Source organism: Typopeltis vanoorti, chromosome 7, assembly GCF_054136105.1.
Source record: "Typopeltis vanoorti isolate ZY-2024b chromosome 7, IOZ_Tvanoo_1.0, whole genome shotgun sequence".
Taxonomy (NCBI): domain Eukaryota; kingdom Metazoa; phylum Arthropoda; class Arachnida; order Uropygi; family Thelyphonidae; genus Typopeltis; species Typopeltis vanoorti.
The window spans coordinates 130,594,754-130,611,757 of record NC_143555.1 but is presented as its reverse complement, the minus strand read 5'-3'; positions in this window follow the sequence as shown (position 1 = coordinate 130,611,757).

The window sequence follows — 17,004 nt, the reverse complement described above, 5'->3', positions numbered from 1 at the left end:
CTGGTGAAGTTGCCATTGCCCCCAGCGAGCTGACAGAGAATTTATTTATAGCTAGAAAGAAAAACAGAGAAATCCAAGCAGGATGGATATAAATGGCAGAAGATCCTACCATTTATATTAATGCAGGATTAATGCTCCTGTCACGATTAATAGATTTCTAGCGAATCGAGTCGAAACTAGATGACCACTGTAGGAGAGATTAGGATGCTGAAGCTACATTATTTTAGAAGTCTGTTAAAGATGAAACAGAAGTGACAGAAAACGAGATGGATATAGATGAGACAGAAAGAGAGAATGTGGAAATAAGTGTAAAAGCGATTCAAGAAAATTAAGAGATCTGAAGAATGTGAACTCCCCTTAGATAGATGAAGTGCCTACTAAACTGATCAGTGCTAGCATTAGTTCAGGATTTAATTAGTAATATGACAGTTTCAGAATGATTTAGGAAAAATTTTAATCCTACTAATCACTAGTGATGGGGATAATTTTGCCAAAATTAAAAAGAAGGAAAAAGAGAGAGCATAGTAAATTCTGAGGAATATCTTGATTGTCCTGGCAAAGAATAAGGTACGAGGGTGGTCTGAAAAGTTCTCGTCCTAACTTTGAAAAAACGAATATATAATTTCAAACTTATTTTTATTTTTCAACATAATCTCCCTTAAGACTAATACATTTATTTCAGCGCCATTATCCCGTCCCTGTAATAGTTTTCAGTAAGATCTGCAAAATACCCCTCTACAGCTGTAATCATCTCTTGATTCAAAGGAAAATGCTGACCTGCGAGGAAGACTTTTAGTTTTGGGAAGAGATAGAAGTCAGAGGGAGCCAAATCTGGGAAATAGGATGGATGGTCCAACAATTGGTCCAATAGTGCAAATCCCTTAATTTTCCCATTGCCAAAACCTTTGTAGGCAGGTGCATTGTCCTGATGAAAGATGATTTTTTTCTTCTGCAAACCGGGTCTTTTCTCATGAATGTTTTCGTCCAGTCTGGTTAAAAGATCGGAATATATTCTCCAGTTACTGTTTTACCCTTTTCAAGATAATTTATAAACAAAATGCCTTTAGCATCCCAAACCACCGATGCCATGGCCTTTCCTGCTAATGGAACCGACTTTGTCTTCTTTCGCGCTGAACAACCGGCTTTTGTCCACTGGTTTGACTGTTGTTTGGATTCTAGTGTGCAATGGTGAATCCAAGTCTCATCCATAGTAATACGTCTACGCATAAAATCAGTTTTATTCCTGTTAAAACGCTCCAAGCACTGTTCAGAGATTTTCATGGAGTGCGTTTTTTGATCTGCTGTGAGCAAGAGCGGCATCCATCTTGTGCAAAGCGTTTTCATTTGCAATTCTTCATGCAAAATATATCCTACACGTTCTTTTGAAATGCCTATAGTCTCCGCAATTTCACGCACTTTGACTGGCGGATCAAATGCACGATATGGTATTAGATCAATGATTCCTTTTGCTGTTACACTTTTTTGGACGTATTTCACGTGGATTATCTTCAAGGTTGGTATGGTCAAGTTAAACTCGGTAGTCCATTTCTTAATTGTCGAAAATGAAGGAGAAGAGTGCGCATTAATGTTTATGAACTTCGAATGAATTTCTTTTGACCTTAAATCTTCTTTTACAAATAATTTTCTAACGCACGATAGTCAATTTCATCCATTTCAAGGGATACAGACAACAGCTTTATTTCAGACAGCTGTATAGAACAAACTACTTGATAGAATCACTTGCAATTTCACAAGGATGCTTAGGATAGATGTACCAACTTAGAAAAAAAATCTTGTCGATAGTATTTCAATCTATGGTCGAGGCCGAGAACGTTTCAGACCACCCTCTTATAATAGCGAAGTAAAACCTAAGGGAAGGGCAGTTCACTTTTAGAAAGGGGAGTCCGCTTTTTGAGTTAAACGGGGGAGAAATCTAACATATTTTGAAAAATATAAGTACAAGAAATGAAATTAAATGACAAGAATACAGGAAGGAGTCATTTTACGTTTATTTTATGTAGGAAGATTCAAATTAACGAATATATTTCAAAATCCACAGCAAAGAAATGAAAAAAATAAATAAGGAAACAAATAAAAGCTATACACGTATGTCGGCAGTGTTGGCGATGTCTTTTGTTTTATATTCTATGGCATTGTGGGGAGAGGAAAAAGTTTACGATTTGGTCCACCGTGAACCACATTGTAAGGACTAAAAGTGAAAGTTTTACTAATAATACTTAAAAACAGTAAATTAAAAATGTCACTTAAGCGTGCAGCCGATTCGACACTTTCCTTAGATTTAAAAAAGAAGAAAGAAAACAGTAGATGACAGTAATCACTTACCATAAAGTTAAAAATGGATGGATGTGAATCAACGCATCGAATGAGGAAGTCATATTGATGTGTGTGTGTGTGTGTGTGTGTGTGTGTGTGTGTGTGTGTGTGTGTGTGTGTGTGTGTGTGTGTGTGTGTGTGTGTGTGTGTGTGTGTGTGTGTGTGTGTGTGTGTGTGTGTGTTAATGACTTCTACAGTTTCAACAAAAGCAGAAAATGCAGATAACATCATATTATAAGATGTGGGAGGAGCCTGTCGATCCAGAACTTCAACCAAGTCTATCTCGTTAAGGTTTCGCTATTATGCCATTATAGATTTTATCTCTTATGTTATTTATAAACATTATTTATATCATACAATTATAAAATAACCACGATTTTCTATAAATATTACAAAATTATTAACTTGTAGTGGTCAGTTTTCGTACTAAGAAACCAATCTCATTTAATCATTATAAATTTACCTTTCGAACAATCAAATATTCTCTGCAACGTAACCAGTAAAATGCAGCTTACTTGTATAGCAACAGACATGGGGTGCTTTAGGATCAAAGCTGTATAACTGAGATGAGACCTCCACATAGTCTTTAAACGAATGCAGAGAACTGACCAGGGCTTCTGACCTAATGTCCAAACCTCACCTTCTCGTGGTGCACCATGTTGGGTATCTACCTGGATACTGAACGACCGAGGATGGGCTAGCAATTTGGGATTTAGTCAAACAAATTGTATTCTTATTGGTTAAACCAAAATACAAAATGATGGTACAACATGACAAAATTCCATGCCGGCTGGGCCGTCGCCGGGCGAGGTCCCCGTTGTTTTCGCCAGGGAAACCAGGGCGAACAGCAAAAGGTCATCTACTGGAACAAATCTGAAAGCACACCCCAACTCAACATCACCAGAGTTATAGATCGGTACTATCAAATTAAGAAGCCTGAATGGCAAAGAAATGGAGCTAGCTGAGGAATTAGATAAGTACCTGATCGACATAATTGGGGGGACTGAAACAAAAAAGACAAAAACTGGTGAGATCTTTCAGAGTAATAAATACAGAATTTTATATTCAGGCAATGACAATCAAGGAAAAGAAGGAGTAGCCATAGTATTCAACACAAAATACGAGGCTAATCTTCTTGAATGACAGACAGTCTAAAGAAGAGTGATGCGGGCAAATATTAGAATGGGGAAGTGAAGAATGAAACTTATTTGTGCCTATGGTCCCACAGAAGGCCCTACTAAGGTACAATGAAGGACTTTTTTGATGCTCTAGAGAAAGTTACAGACATAATGTAAAAAAAAAGGAAAAGTTGGTTCTTGTTGGGGATCTAAATAGCAGAGTAGGAAGTGATTGTCAGACATACAAAAACGTTTGAGGAAAATTTGGAGAAAAGAGCAAAGCTAATAATAATGGCAAATATCTGTTGGATTTCTGCTCAGGACATGGACTGGTTATTACTAGCACCATGTTCTAATATACAAATGTGTACAAATTCACATGGAGAGAAGAGCCAAAGAATAAGACAAGTCTCATTGACTATGTTATTGTTGATAGCGATGTTTTCTCCCTGGTGCAGGACACCAGAGTGTACAGAGGATTTTAAATTGGAAGCGATCACTATTTAGTCTTAAGCAGAATAGAATTGAAATTCATATTGAAGTGAATGACATGTAAGAAAGTTTTAAAGCGAATAAAAGTTGAGCAGCTCTCAGATGCGAAGTGTAGACTAAAATACACAACGATTATTAAAGAAAAAATGAGAGTTTGAGAACGAGAACCAAACCTTGGGGATTCAATGGCAAGCCATGAAGAAAACCCTCATTGATTCAGCCAGAAAGGCATGTGGTGAGGTTGTCGGCAAGGATAGAAAAATCAGAACTCCATGGTGGAACACAAGAAGTTAAAGAGGCAGTGAAGGAAAAGAAGAAAACATATCAAAAGTTCCTGGCAAATAAGTCAGCTTGTGCTCTTAAAGAACACAGAGACAAATGTAAGAAAGAAAGCTAAACACTGTGTAAAACTGTGTAAAACTAAACAAAAGTCATGGAAGGACTTTGGCAAGAATATAGAAAATAAATATCAAGAAGGTGGTAAGATATTCTGGAGTTTGTTGAAGAAGTTTAGAAATGGAGGAAAGACTGCTGAAAATGAGTTAGAGATGATAAAGGTGACATGAAAACGGGAGAAAAAGATTCCCTTGAAGTATGGAGTAATTATTTCGAAAAATTGCTAAATGAAACAAGCAGTAATAGCACAGTGGTAAAAACAATCGACAGGCATACAGTCAGGAATACATATCCATACTTGAAGTGGAAAAAGCCATCAAAGGCTTGAAATGTGGAAAGGCAGCAGGAGTAGATGATATTCGACCAGAAATGCTGAAGTATGGTGGTATAAAAGTCTTACAGTGGCTGCACTGCATAGTTCAGAAAGCCTGGACAGAGGAACGAATTCCCGATGATTGGAGTAGAGCTCTCATAGTACCCATATATAAAAAGGGAAATAAAACTGAATGTGAGAATTACAGAGGTATTTCCCTACTGAGTGTTCCTGGCAAGATCTATGCAAGCATACTTGAGAAACGGTTGAGAAGAATTGTGGAAGAAAAGCTTGGTGAAGAACATTCAGGCCAAATAGAGGCTGTCAGGATCAGATCTTCACTTTACGACAAATTGTTGAGAAATCATAGGAATATAACAAAGATCTGTATTTAAGTTTTGTCGATCTGGAAAAGGCACACGACAAGGTGCCAAGAGAGTAGCTATTCAATACGCTGCAGTTATATGGTGTCAATGGGGCATTATATCAAGCAATACTTGGTCTTTATTTGAGTCGCAAGTCAATAGTTAGAATTGAAGGAAATGCAGGAAGATGGTTTAATGTTAAATCTGGTGTGAGACAAGGATGTACATTATCCCCTCTGTTATTCATTATCTATATGGATCACATTATGAAGGAAAGTGGTATTAAACATGATTTCAGAATTGGAGATGCTAATCTCAGCTCTTTGCTTTATGCGGACGATGTTATACTTCTAAATATATCCTCTACAAGTTTGCAAGATTCCCTGACTAAATTGAATAACTGTTGTAATAGATATGGTATGAAGGTCAGCAATAAAAAGACAAAGACAATGAAAATAGGTAGAATCGTTGAAAATGTCAACTGTGTTGTGAACGGAGAACCCGTGGAACAAGTAAAAAAACATTTCAGCTAATTAGGCACGATTCTTAGTGAAGATGGTAAATTAAATATGGAAATAGACAACAGAACCAACAAAGCTGGTACAGTAGGAAGTCAAGTGAATAAATTCATATGGAATAAGAGATAAATTAGTAGGAACACTAAATTAGCTATATACAAGACAATGTTCAAACCAGTTTTAACTTATGGATCTGAGAGCTGGGTCAGAAGTAAAACACTTGACCAAAGACTAGAGACTGCAGATATGAGAGTCCTGCGAAAGATTATAGGCGTGAACAGATGGCATCAATGGCAATATCATATTAAAACGAGTATATTAGGAAAGAACTTGACATTGTCAATATCAAGGAATGCGTTAGCAGAGCTAATCTCAGGTGGTATGGTCACTTAAATAGAATGGGAGAGAAAAAATGAGTAAAACAAGTGTTCTCTGCCAGGTAGGCAGAAAAACGACCCAGAGGAAGACCAAGATATAGGTGGATTGATACGGTACAAAGTACCTTAGACGATAGAAATATAAGATCTGATAATGTTGGAGTCTTGACAAGTAACAGACTGATTTGGAGGGAAATTGTAGATAGGAAGTTAGTAATGATGTAATTTTTTCATGTAGTACTATCATATCCTGTACACCCCTTGAGGGTACATGTCAGGAATTTGATGATGATGACGATGATTGTATAACAGCGCAAAATTAAATGCAACACAACCAAAAATATTTCTAATGTAGTTATTCTATAACTTAATATTACTGGTGTAATAAAATTTATTTTACATATTTTTCTATAATGTTTAAATAATTTATTTAATTATGGGTTTCACTAAAATATAAGACTATTCATATATTTCGTACGAGAAATGCATATGCAACAATTTGGAGTTCTCTAAAAAGTAACAAATAGTGGACATATGCGCTACTCAACTGCATTTCTATATTTTTATGCAGACAGATTTTTACAAGAATAACTTTTTATTGAACTTATTGCAAGGAGTTTAAATAGAGTTGTTATTTTCAGCAGTTACCAAATCTTTCCGGTTTTCTCTGTCAATATTTCTCATTATGAATCTTTATCCTTAATTGAATCACAAAATTTTTCCGTCGAATCGAAGAATATTTATTATGCAAGAGAATATATTTCAAACTTAATTGTTTTGTGTGTGCGGTTGTTTCTAATGTCACAAGAAATATTGAAGGACGCCAACATCACTTTTGCCATGCAGGCATCTCTATTCATTTCGAAGAGGATTCTCGTTTCGAATATTCGTTTATTTTAAGTCTCAAATCATCTTCATCTGAAATGCTTTTAAGTCTCAAATCATCTTCATCTCAAATGCATTTAGAACATCAAAGACGTACAGAAACGTTAAAGGTTTAAATTCCCAATATATAAATACAAAAGGAGGTAAACATGTGCAACACCTGATACATATCTGAAAATCTATTCCGAATTAGAGGTGGGAGGCACAAAAATTCCCTTGGAAAATTATACAAAGCCGTCCAAAATAAAAGAGAGTAAGCAGCAGATTCTTTTTTTAAAATAAATTAGTAGGAATGGGTAGGAATCGAAGAATATTTATTATGCAAGAGAATATATATTTCAAACTTAATTGTTTTGTGTGTGCGGCTGTTTCTAATGTCACAAGAAATATTGAAGGACGCCAACATCACTTTTGCCATGCAGGCATCTCTATTCATTTCGAAGAGGATTCTCGTTTCGAATATTCGTTTATTTTAAGTCTCAAATCATCTTCATCTGAAATGCTTTTAAGTCTCAAATCATCTTCATCTCAAATGCTTTTAGAACATCAAAGACGTACAGAAACGTTAAAGGTTTAAATTCCCAATATATAAATACAAAAGGAGGTAAACATGTGCAACACCTGATACATATCTGAAAATCTATTCCGAATTAGAGGTGGGAGGCACAAAAATTCCCTTGGAAAATTATACAAAGCCGTCCAAAATAAAAGAGAGTAAGCAGCAGATTCTTTTTTTAAAATAAATTAGTAGGAATGGGACAGAGGAACAGGGTCAATGAATGTACTGGCATTGATATTCCAGCAGCATATTATATTAGCGGAGTTATGCTACAAGAAACTGAGGAGGCAAGGGATCTTGGCGTATTGGTGGATAGGAGTTTGAAGTTCCAAGGTCACATATCATACGTTGCAAATAAAACTCAGAGGATAATTGTGATGTTCAATCAAACCTTGACATGTAAGGATAAAGAAGTCATTTTGCCTCTTTATAAGGCATTGATAAGACGTACTTGGCTTATTGTGCGCAAATTGGGTCTCCCGGATTCCTAGGGGATAAAGAAGCTGTGGAAAGGGTGAAAAGAATAGTTACAAAGATTATGGAATTTAGATTATGAGGACATATTGCGAGTATGTGGATTAAGACCCTGGTTAACAGGAGAAAGAGGGGTGATATGATAGAGGTCTATAAACCTTTAAATAGGTGTTATTGGATATATTCTGATGAAATTTTTCTTTATATATGAAGGTGGGGAGAGAACACGGGGGCATCTCTGGAAGTTGAATTTGTTTACTGTCAAGATAGGGGTAAGAACTAGGTTTTTCTCTCACAGATCAAAGAGGAGTGAGTGAGTGGAATATTTTGCCTTTAGGGATGAGTGCATCTAGTGTGAATGAATTTAAGGGAAGATATAATAGGTGGTTTGGGGATTCACAGCTTTCCTCAATGAGTCCTTGACTCTCTGTAGGTCTCATATAATAATAATAATATGTGCAAGGTGTGAGGTACTGTCACTGATAGAGTTATCCTACCACGATGCTTCTTGGAATTCCATGGGAACTTAGCAAATAACAATGACATTTATAATCCACAGTGAAATATACTTGATATTCCACACTCGTGTATCGCATTGGAATGACCTCTGAACAGAATCTTGTGCTCGGGAATTATCAAGAATGAAAAAAAAAAAAAAAAAAGAAAAAAAAAAGAAAAAAAAGAAAACCAAGACACTTATGTTGGGTATTTTTGACTAAGCAGTTAATAAGTTTATATAAAAAAAAAACATCTATTCTTCGATTAACGTGCCCATTTAATAAATACTTTTACAGGGAGAAAGAAAAAGAGATAACGTTTTAATTCGTTTATGTGAAAAGAGCAAGGATGAATTTTGAACGGAAAACAAAAAATATTAATTATTTTCCTTCACGTAACACGACTTCCGTGCTAAATATTAAAAGAGGGGGAAGGAGAAGATCCTTAACCTTCAAGATTAAATATTGGAAATGAGAAAAAGAAATGTTTTATTTTACATCGCTAAAGACATTGGATCTTTCCCCCGTTTCTATCTTATAAATGAAATATCTAAATTCACTTATCCGAATACTTTGCATATTTGAATAGTTGAGTCCTAATATAAGAAAAATATTTTCAAACTCCTAGAGTTAAATTACAAATTCGATTCCTTCATATCCAAGTAAATTAAACTCATAAAGAATGAAAAATATCTAAGCAATTCCAAACCTTCATAAGTTTTTGCAGCTTCAAGTATTTAAAAAAAAGTACCAAAACGATTTCATTTGCATTTCTTTAAAAGCGATTTGATTTAATTGAAATGATTGAATCAGAGCTGAGTTTTTAACTTTAACGTCTACTGGAGGAAAAGAAAAAAAAATTTCTAAAATAGACCGTAGATTTTTATTTTGTCTTACCTTAATAGTTCCATCACATAAACTTACTGTCAGTTAATTACCAATTGATTTTCTTTCTTTTTATCTCGTTTAAGCGTATTCACAAAATTATATCCTGTGTTATTATATTATATTATATTATATTATATTATATTATATTATATTATATTATATTATATTATATTATATTATATTATATTATGCGTTTGTGCTTATATCGTTCATTACGCATCTAAATTAAACAACCAATAGGAATTCATCTTCAACAATGTCATTGATTTCATGTCACTCCAATGCATATTAATGACGTCATTAACGGAAGTGCCTGCAGACTAATTGCATTGGTTATTCCAATCAATGCAATTCAAGAAATAAACTTACCTTTAATTAAATGAATTCTGGCTTATTTTGTGATCATCATCCTTCCACAGACTTTGGGGCTAGTGACCTGATTCTGGATGTCTCGTTCTATCTTTTCTACGGTTGTCCTTGACTGTTCTGCCTTCTAGTTAGTGTAGGATTGTTTTCTTGGGTAGTCTAGGATATTTTTTGTGTTTACTCTCAACAAATTGAAGTTGAGAGCTGAATATTAAAATAATGATTTCTCATTAGGAAAATAACAAACCAGCTACACTTCGTTATCTACTGAACTCATATTTCGGATGAGAATGGTGATATGTTTCCGGTAACATTAATTGGACTGCTATAATCCGCAGCTGGCCCCACTGTCACAATAGTGGAAATCATAAAAGCCAAATAAGTTAGTGATACAAATATTTGAACCAATTCGTATTTGCTTTAAATATACATTATTATTATTATTATTATTATTATTATTATTATTATTATTATTATTATTATTATTATTATTATTATTATTATTATTATTATTATTATTGTTATTATTATTATTATTAGGCCACTATTTTCCTAAGTAGAAAAAGTTGTTTAATTTGACAGGGTAGGATGAACAAATACAAAAAGTAAATCCGAAAAATCAATCAAAAATAAACATTTAATGATTTGTTAAAACTAACCAGTCTGGAGTGAAATACGTTATTTCTTGTTAACTTTAAATTGTTAACCTCAAATGTCAGTTAATCAGTTTTGCAGCTCCCGGAAAGCAACAAATTAATCGGTAGATGGAATATTTAGAAAAATATGAAAAAATATTTCGTTATAATAAACGTTTTGTAAGGAAAGCTGTTTCATTAATTGTAATAATCTTAAATACCGAAGTGTTTTTATTGGATTGGCAGGAATATAATATTTACTTTACTTTGATTATGACCATAATAAATTAAAAACGAAATTTAAAAAAAAAATGCTCACATCAGTATAATATACACCACACAAATTAGATAACTAAGGTAGAAGCACCTAACTTAATTTAACATTAATAACATATTTGGTTTCTAAAGTTAATGAATCTTTTTTTTTTTTTTTGTTAAAAGTTAGCCTTTAATAGTTGAAGTCTACTTGGACTTAAAGTAGCTCCCAAGAAATTAGACTATAAATGAAGATGCTGAACTTAATACAAATGGTAACCAATAGACGGCGCAACCATTCTCTCTCTCATGAAGACAGATGAAAGCTATTGTGATAAAATCTAAGACAAGAAGAAAGTTTTTGAATTGGACTGCAAAGAGCAAATAAAATTTCACTGTGGCGTGGACCGCTTTCGAAGACATTGATGGATACTTTTTAGGTGCATTCCACCTCGTCTTCCAGTTGGGCAAATTGTTGTTTCTAAGCTGTTTCAAATCCGTCTCCTATCGCGAGTTGCAAGTTCTTCGGTCTCCATGGTTACGAGAAACGAATTATTTCATAGTGGTATGGAAATAATGAAAACTTAGCGTACAGGAAATTCTTGTAGCTAACCGTACAGAATAAAGAAATAGTGTACCGTAACAAATTCAATCATATGTTTTACAGAACCGCTTTAAAAAAGAAATGATGTGAAGTTTATATTTCCTAACTGTCTTTGTTTCATTTACGGTATCAGTTAGCAACATGCTTGCTAAATCAAATTGAGAGTTTACTGTGTTTTGGTGACTCTAAAAGGCATTAAAATACAAATAATATCAAAATTCTCTTCGAGTGATAAAGACTGTCAGTTATGGACAATTTTTAAGAACAACAAATCGAATTGTTGAACTAAAGTATTTCGCATTGTTAATAATGAGTGTTTTAAGGTACTTTCAATTGGTTGATTGGATTTGAAGTATTAGCTTTTTAACTTTTGCATATCATGCAGAAAATAGCCATTATGCGTCTAATTAGTTGTAGCTAATTGTTCTAGTGAAGTGTTTGGAATGATTTCAACTGAATTGATTTTAACTAAAAGGTGGAAATGAACCGAGAGTTTAAAACGTCTGTGTTTTAATGGATTTGAAAGAAATCAATTTCGCCTTTCATCGATCGTCTATTCACCCTCGTTAACGCAATTAAAATTTAGAAATTACCTCCAAAATGGTTATATGGAGACAGATAATTAACTTGGATGTGTTGTTGCCATTTCACATGTTCACGAGATAACGTATTTGAAATTAAGAACAGTATTCTGCTTCCGATGTAGAAGAAGCAGATGCGTGCAGTAGAGTGCATTTTTTTTTTCATTACGTTGCATCTTTTATTGTTGGCGGTGATGTTTTTTCGTATATTTTCACATGAGCTAAAGCGTAGGCATTAAACGACGAGGAAAATTCCTAAAGCAATGTTCTCAGTTGTTATACCTCCCAACCGAAAGAGGATATGTCATTCAAAAAATCAAATAAAATAAAAAATAATACATATAATGTAATAATAATATAAAAAATAAACGTCTCTATGTTATTTTCATACACTTTTTTTAACATAAGCTTTAAGCTTTCTCTTTATCAATACCTTGGTCCACTGCGTAACGTTTTTCAAAACTGATGAAATAGCAGTTTGTTGTCTTAATATGTAATGTAAATACACGTAAATAAAGACTATCTTTTATAAGATTATTTATTAAAATGAACAGCTGTTTTGTATTTAATGTTATTGTTATTATTACTAATAAAGCTGCTTTTAATTCTTCAAATATTATTAGCCTGAGTTTCTTTACTGTGTTCTCTTGTATTGACATGTCTGCAATATTTCCCTTCTTGTTCGTTTAGATTTTTATCAAAATTTCTTTTGTATCTCTCTGGAAAACTTTTATTAGCTTTCTGTGCTGAGAGGTAAAACCTGAACATACAGCGATATTTGAATCATTTTATTTACAAAAATTAGTTGTTGTTTTTTTTTTTCTTTCCAGCTTGTGTGTTGATTTCCTCTCTGTCGTTCAGAGCAGTTTCCTAGGTAACGGAAGTTGCTTCTGTTGATTACTGTTTACCACTTGGGGGCTTCAATTTCACATTTTCCCACTCACCGAATTAATGTCTATTAATTGAATAAGTAATACTCAGCAGAACAGCGAGCGATTCGTAAACACATTACGAGTCTGCTAATGACTTTTCTAATGAAAGTAAACTATTGCTAGCGGATGTTATTTTTTAATAAGTTCGCACGTGAAAATCATTCACACTCTCTACACTGTCCTTATACCTGTCCGCCTACTTTTATGTTTTAATTCTTTGTGAATGAATCAATAATATCTGATCACCCTTAACATAACGGTAGGTTGTTACCAAGCGAAGAACGTTTTTGCCACTCAGTTATTTTAATTTTCTTTTGTCTGCGAAAGCTATAGATTTCGCAGAAATTGAACCCCATAGTGTTCATTCTAATTATAATAATAGAATAAAACAGATCTTAGAAGTGTGAAAGAGAGGCCAGATTATTGACAGCTACTGAGCTGTTTTCTCACCAGTTAGAGCAGCGCTTCCCAAACTGTGGGCCGCGTCCCCCTTGGGGGCAGTAGGTTTTGTTGAGGGGGGCCGTGAAATAATGAAAACAAATTGAAAATGTTTTAAGACTAAGTAGATTTTTTTATTTTAAAAGAAACGTATTTGCTTTTATTATTTATTATTTCTTTTTTTTATTTTTTATATTTTAATGGAAAAATTCGCACATTGGTGTTGGTTCACAAACTTTGCTTCCTGCGTATTTCGGTGCTTAATGAATATTAGTAAATATATGCTTATTCATAAAAGTTTCATTTCAAAGCAGTGGTTATTTGTATTTACTTTGAATTCTCTCCGGGGAAGCTCAAAATCTTCCTGTCCCTTTCATCACGGGTTCGTAATCAGGGACTGTTGATATTGACTTTATATGCATATCAAAAGTCGTTTTTTATTATCACTCTCATCCAAGCTAGTTTTCCGTTACCAATAAAAGTTTCGCATATGCTTCACACATGAAAAAAAGCTTAAGCAAGTTCATGTGGGGCAATAGTAACTTGCTTGCAGAGGTAAACAACACGTGCTCCCCAACAGTCACTATACTACAGAGGCAAGAAAAATAAGTACTTTTATTATGTCAGTGATTAGGGTATGAGCAGTCGGCTAATATATTTCTCAACAAATAGTGCAATTAGAGACAACTGGGATAAAAACGACATTAATTAATAAATCACATGTCCCCTCATACAGAAACTATGCTGTATAGACTGAAACAAAACCATATGCTGCATGGGCAAACACAGTATCTAACTAAAAACTATTGTTATTAATTAGATGTGTGTGAGTTCGATTTCCCAAGGCAGCAATAAAATTCAACCGAAATTAAAATTTGTAAAAGTGTTAAAACGAATTATATATATATATATATATATATATATATATATTCATTTTTCTAAATTAACTGACTTAAAACCCGAGAATTATAACACAATGACATTTATTTGAAAAAACGCAACATGTTTCGTCAAGAATGACTTCATCAGGCGATAAGAACATAGAAAGATATTAAAAGACACTGAAATTAACATTGACACACTCTAAAGCTATACAATTATAAAGCCATAATATTCAACTGTAAATTACAGTTATTATGAGCTTGAACTACAGTCCGAGTTAAAGTTCTATTGTTGTACACGTGTGTGTGTGTGTGTGTGTGTGGAATCACGCGATCTCCAGTATCTGATAGTAGAGTTGAAAGAGTCAGGCAAATTATAGCTAAGATTATTGTTCATATGAAAAGGGTCCAAGGTGATTTCTTTTGACTCGACAATGCGGCGCTCTACCTCATCATGGCAGATGTGTAGGTTTGAAATTGATGTCCAATTTATTTCATGTTGGTGGCATTCGTTGTTCGTGTTTATTGAAAGCAGGACATGGCTTGACAGAGCAGTTGCTCTGTTTCTTTTATAAGCAATATCGCGCTGGTGCTCTGGTTCTTTTATAAGCAATGTCGCGCTGGTGCTCTTCGAGACGTAGTAAGATAGATTTCTCTGTCTGCCCATAGTAAGGCTTTCCGCATTCACAAGTGACCTTGTATACACCTGGGAATTGTAGAATGTTGTGAGGTTGTTTATAGTTGTTGAAGCGTGATCTTATTTTTGGCAGAGTCGAGAAGCACGTTTTTATGTTAAACTTCTTTAGAATTCTACTCAGCTTTTTGGATAGTGTGCTGATATATGGCAAGACGATATGAACTTTGGAGTCGTCCTGTGTCTCTACGTTGCTACGTTGACGGCGGGATAATTGGTTGTTAATATTGTTTAGAGAGTAGCCATTGTTTTTAAAGGTCCATTTAAGATGTTGTAGTTCCTTTTTCAGTTCTTATTCATCTGACAGTACAGATCTTTCACGATTCGCTAGAGTTGATATAATACCCAACTTTTGCGCTGGATGGTGATGGGAGGACGCATGCAAATATCTGTCTGTGTGTGTTGGCTTTCTAAATATAGAGACTTTAATTGATTCAGGCATCTTGGAGAGTTTAACATCTAGGAAACAGATGGAACTATTTTCTTCAATCTCCATAGTCAATTTTATATCTTGATGGCGGTTGTTTAAGTGGTCGAGAAACTTTTGAAGATTCTCAGTACCATGCTCCCATATGAGGAATATATCGTCCACATATCTAAGCCAAATTTTTGGTTTTAAAGTAAAAGAGGAGATTGCCTTTTGTTCAAAGTCCTCGAAAAAAATGTTGGCTAAAACAGGAGAGAGGGGGCTTCCCATAGCTAATCCTTTGACCTGTTTGTATAGTTTACCTTCGAATTCAAAATAGCCAATATATATATATATATATATATAATGATCTTGTGTTGTGTACAAGTTATGGCAGTTTCACATATGGAATTTGGTTGAAGAGAGTTAGCATTTCAACTCAATTGTCAGCTATGCTTTTATCTTTCGGTTGCGCGATCTTTTGTTAATACCGCACCAATCATATGCACGTTTTAATAACCTGTCTTTGTTGTCTGTTTCGCGTTAGGCTTAATTACCTTAAAGGGAGAAAAGTCACAAAAGAGAAAAATGTTCCTGGTCTGGGGGATTCCCTTATTCAGGTAATATTCACTAATTTCATGTTGTTAATCTGTGGTGTGCCAGTATCGGTAAGTGGTGATATTATTTGATTTATTCTACGTTAAAAAATTTAACCCTGAAATAGATAAGTGGCTGATAAAAAATAAAAAAAAATTACCGCGAACAATCAGAAGAAGCAGAAACAGACTCAAAAAAAAAAGGACAGTATTTCATATTTTACCAGAACAGCTCGCATCGTCTTCAGAACCAAACGGTAAGAGGCAAAAACTGTAATATATGCATTTGATTTTTGCTATATTCGCTGTGTATGTTTTGTATTGAATATAAATATAATAACTATTATAATAATATATCTCTCTATTACGATTTTGTTTTCGAGGGGGGCGTGAAATATTTTAATTTTTGCAAAGGGAGCCCTGACATCCAGAAGTATGGGAAGCAATGAGTTAGAGGACTTAAAAAACAACAAAAAGCAATCAAATTCTGCAGTATTTTAACGATTTTTCTTATGGGTTGATTATAAATGGTGCGCCTTAGTAGAGGAAAAAATTGTGAACTTCGTCAACTAGCTATTTTCTTATTCTTTTCTCTGTTTAAAAGAGTGCAGGTATGATAAGCAGAACACGTGACACTTTTCGTTAACTTCAAAAATGAAGAGTGTAATCACTCGCTAAATACTGGAGACATTTTCTTTTCTTTGTCTTCTCTTTTCAAACATTTTCTTTTTCTTTTTTTTTTGTGGTTTCTCTGTAGCAGGGGAGAAGGGGAGGGAGAGAGACGAACACGTTTTCACACGAAAAACGACGAAGAAAAGGAACAATAGTTCCCGAGTTGTCTACGATCTGCAACGCAGCCAGATGGTGTTAGTTAGGATACGAGTCTTTGTAATTGTCTCTCTCTCTCTCTCTCTCGCACGCACACACACACACACACACACACACACACACACACACACACACACACACACACACACACACACACACACACACACACACACACACACACACACACACACACACACACTGAGAAACATCCGTAAGTACAGTTAACAGATTAAAAACAGTATTTGCGAATGTATGACATGAGATTATCTTCTGAAGATCAAGAGGAAGGATACTGTCGTTCCTGATATTTGTCCTCATGGAATCAACCAGATTTAACGCTCAAGCATAATCAATATATCACGCTATGTTTCCGATCAACAGCATATTTCTAAATCGTTGTATTATTTAGAAGACCTCTAATTTGATCAGTTGTTGTATTCGATGTTCAAAACCTTTCTTTTTAAGTTTTCTTTTTCTCCAATTTTTGCCTTAAAATACCTAAATGTGTAAGTAGACAGACTATTTTAGATTATTTCTGTTCAGAATTTCTTTCATTCTAGCAATGACAGATA